Here is a 4,036-nt window from a genome sequence, read left to right on the forward strand (position 1 = left end):
GATGAAGGAGTTATGAATTTCGAACGGAGTTTTCCTGTTTCGGCTTACTAAAAATAATATATTAAAATTAAATTCAAAATTAGCAGACGAAGTCTAAATGAAAGTTGTAGATATTTTTTTTACCTACGCGTGGATATAAAGAACGTCGAAAACGGAGCTCGTATGCGAAAGTTATGAATTTCTGAAGTTCGGGACGCGAAACCCCAAAACTGTCAAAACTCACGAGGTGAATATTAGAAATTCACAAGGTGAACAGATAATGGACGTCTTCCAGGGCAAGTGGCCATGACGAATGCAATGACGTATCGAGCTCACGAGGTGAATATTATAAACTTACGAGGTGAGCTAGTTCACGAGGTGAATATTAGAAACTCACGAGGTGAACTTATAAAATTCACCCTATAAATATAAATCAAGGGTCAGCCGAGTTTGGTTGCTCATCTCTTACTCTCCCACTCCTGATACTCTCTCTAAGCCCTATTTTAACCCCCGAAGCCCCAGTATCATCCCGAGACACGAAGCAAGTCCCGAAGCCCGAAGATCCCTAGAAGAAAAGAGTTTCCAAGCCGAAGCTCTGCCCGCGAGAAGCCAAATTTTGTGAAGATCTTCCAGATCTACTGAAGAATACTACTTCTATAAGCCGTAGTGCTGTCTGATCATCTGCTGATCAAGTGAGTGTATAGTCACTTTCATCTTACACATAGATATGAAGTATTTTATAAAATACGTGCTATGTGTATATATATTGTTGTTTATATGTGTGAGTGTATAGTCCCTTTCATAACACGATTTTAATACAAGTATTATTTGAATGTATTAAGTATATGTTTTGTGTGACTGTATAGTTACTTTCATCTTACACATAGATATGGAGTATTTTATAAATTACGTGCTATGTGTATGTGTGTATATATATATATATATATATTGTTGTTTATATGTGTGAGTGTGTAGTTACTTTCTTCTACCGCATAGATATGAAGTATTTGCTATGAAATACGTGCTATGTGTTTATACGTTGTTTGTTTACTTGATATAGTTGTCGAATGAATGTTTTATACAAATTTTTAAATGATTTAAACTATATATGTATTTTATATCTACAAATATATTGGGTAAAACATGAGTAGTCGAAATAGTTGGTGTATGATGAAGGATGAGTTTGAGGATGAGACGAAAGGTGAACCTTGGTAATTATGGATTTAGTACCGTATAGATGAACGCTGGTAGCTATGAATTTAGTACTGTTAGATAGAGGATGATAGCTATGGACCTAGTACTTACACTTGTAGCTATGGATTTAGTACCCGATGAATGAACCCTGGCAGCTATTGTCTTAGTGCCAAATAAAGAACCTTGGCAACTATTGTCTTAGTGCCAAATAAAGAACCCTGACATCTATTGTCTTAGTGCTAAATAAAGAACCCTGGCAGCTATTGTCTTAGTGCCAAATAAAGAACCCTGATAGCTATTGTCTTAGTGCCAAATAAAGAACCATGACAGTTATTGTCTTAGTGCCAAATAAAGAACCCTGACAACTATTGTCTTAGTGCCAAATAAAGAACCCTGGCAGCTACTGTCTTAGTGCCAAATAAAGAATCCTAGAAGTTATTATCTTAGTGCCAAATAAAGAACCCTGGCAGCTATTGTCTTAGTGCCAAATAAAGAACCCTGACAGCTATTGTCTTAGTGCCAAATAAAGAACCCTGGTAGCTACTGTCTTAGTGCCAAATAAAGAATCCTGGCAGCTATTGTCTTAGTGCCTAATAAAGAATCCAGGCAGCTATTGTCTTAGTACCTAATACAAAGTAAACAAATAGATGATTCTTAGGGTAGACCCTTAAGAGTAAGGAAGATAATGGGGATGGGTAATTGGGTTGATTGTTTGATGATTAAATATAATAATTATATTATTGTGGGTTGAAAACCCTATATGCTCACCAGACTCCCAAGCCTGACCCACTCAGTTTTCTTTGCATTACAGGTAATGACACATGCGTATAAGTTGGTGGACTTGACGAGAGATTATGGATTATAAATCAGTAGTTATAAATAATTGTTTTAAGGTCTATTTTATATTGTTTATACTTTTGGTCTGTTTCGGAACATGAAATCCCAAGATTTTGTTATTTAATGAAAATACATTTCTTCAAAGAAATGGTTTGATAAATTCTTATCATATTTTGTTTTGGGAACAAATTCCGCAACCGTTTTCTTTAAACGAATAATTTAATTTATAAAACAAAACATAAACAAATCGGTCTTTTCTGGCCGTGAAAATGGGGATGTCACAGTTGGTATCAGAGCATTAGTTTAAGTGAACTAGGAATTTGTAGGATTTCTAGACTTAAACTTAGAATGCTAAGTAATGATCGTGAGTAGTGTGTCTAAAATATGTTAGATAGTACACCTAAATTGACACAAGCACTAGTTTATTTTAGGAATGATGCCTAAAATGCTTTTATGTGCTAAATGTTATATGTTGTCATATATGATATTATTTGTTCGGATCTATGGTCCGTTGTCGACTGGATCAGGAAACCTTATGTGTTTAGGATTCTAAGCGTATGCTTACGATATTAGAACTAGCATGTAAACGTTTCAGCATGATAAGGAGATTTATATGTCTATCGTAATTAAAGCTTTATTATCTTAAATTCTCGCTTGGTACATCGAATGTCTGCTTGGGTGCACAAAGGGTCATGGTGAAGACTTGTAGAGAAAGTGAGTAAATGGAGTAAATGAAGAAGGCTTATGATAGTGGATGACACCTATCAGAAGATATCGTAAGAGTGGTATCTTGCCTTTAGTTTATGTCTGATAAAATAACGGAACGTTTAGAGGAGTACGGTACGTCTGAAGTACACCTTCGATTGGTAGGATGATGGGACGATTGATATAATATCGATATTCAAGATATTGACATTAGGAGTAGTGTGTTTGTAACAGTTTAATGTATCTAGTTTTTGTTATCACAATTCACATTTTTGTTTGTGTCATAGTTTTAACTTATTTTTTCTAAAAAAGTTAAATACAACAGGGATACACTATACTTGTTGAACATGCAATTGTTAACTATGATGTAGTAATTGATTTTTATAATTCACACAAAACATTGTATTAATTGAATTTTTTAATTTACAAAGCACAAAGACAATGTTTTAGTTATGTTTGCTAGTTTAAGTTTTAATGGATATGAATTTGCTTGAAAAAAGAAACTAGCTAATTTATGTTGTGGGTAGATTAAATAAAAGTCTTGTGGCATTTTTTAGTTTATGTGCATGGAGAATTGAAAAGCTATGGACCGGCCCTCCCTATAGTTGATTCATTATCTAACCAAAATATATTTCTAGAGTCTAAATAAATTACAAACACCAAATTACATGTCGAAGAAAAAATCAAGTAATTTCGACTTCATGTGAGTGAGTTATATGCATTTCAATAAACGGGACAAATTTGGTCTGGTTTTAGTTTTTTAGAACCAAACCGGTGTTACAACTGAAACCGATTTTTATAAAAGTGGAGAATCGGTAATTGAACCTTATTATTAAATCTAGTCTGGTTCCGATTCCAATAGTTCTAATGCTCATCCCGATAAACATAATAATAATTGTATTATTATTATTATTATTATTATTATTATTATTAGTAGAAGTAGTAGTAGTATAGATGGTATAACAAAGTTATTATTAACATTGATAATCATAGAAATATATGATTGTTAAAAAATAATGGTAATTAAAATAATAACAAACAACTCAATGTGCTCTTTCAAAATAACCTAGTGCCCGTTGATGATTATGAAGACAAGGTCGATGTACATGGTGATGCAGCGAACCGAGAATTTAATATGTTGCTTCAAAATAACCAAATTTTTAGGATTAAGGTGTATTGAAATCAAATGAATCTACACCTATTTATACTAAATCTATAGGATAAAATAATCATTTTAGGGATCTGAATGACTATAAACAGTCATACGATTGCAGGGGCGGAGCCAATAGGGGAGCTGTCGGATGCTTTGCCCCCTTAATCC

The sequence above is a fragment of the Lactuca saligna genome, chromosome 1 (genome assembly GCF_052625555.1).
Source record: "Lactuca saligna cultivar CGN05327 chromosome 1, ASM5262555v1, whole genome shotgun sequence".
Taxonomy (NCBI): domain Eukaryota; kingdom Viridiplantae; phylum Streptophyta; class Magnoliopsida; order Asterales; family Asteraceae; genus Lactuca; species Lactuca saligna.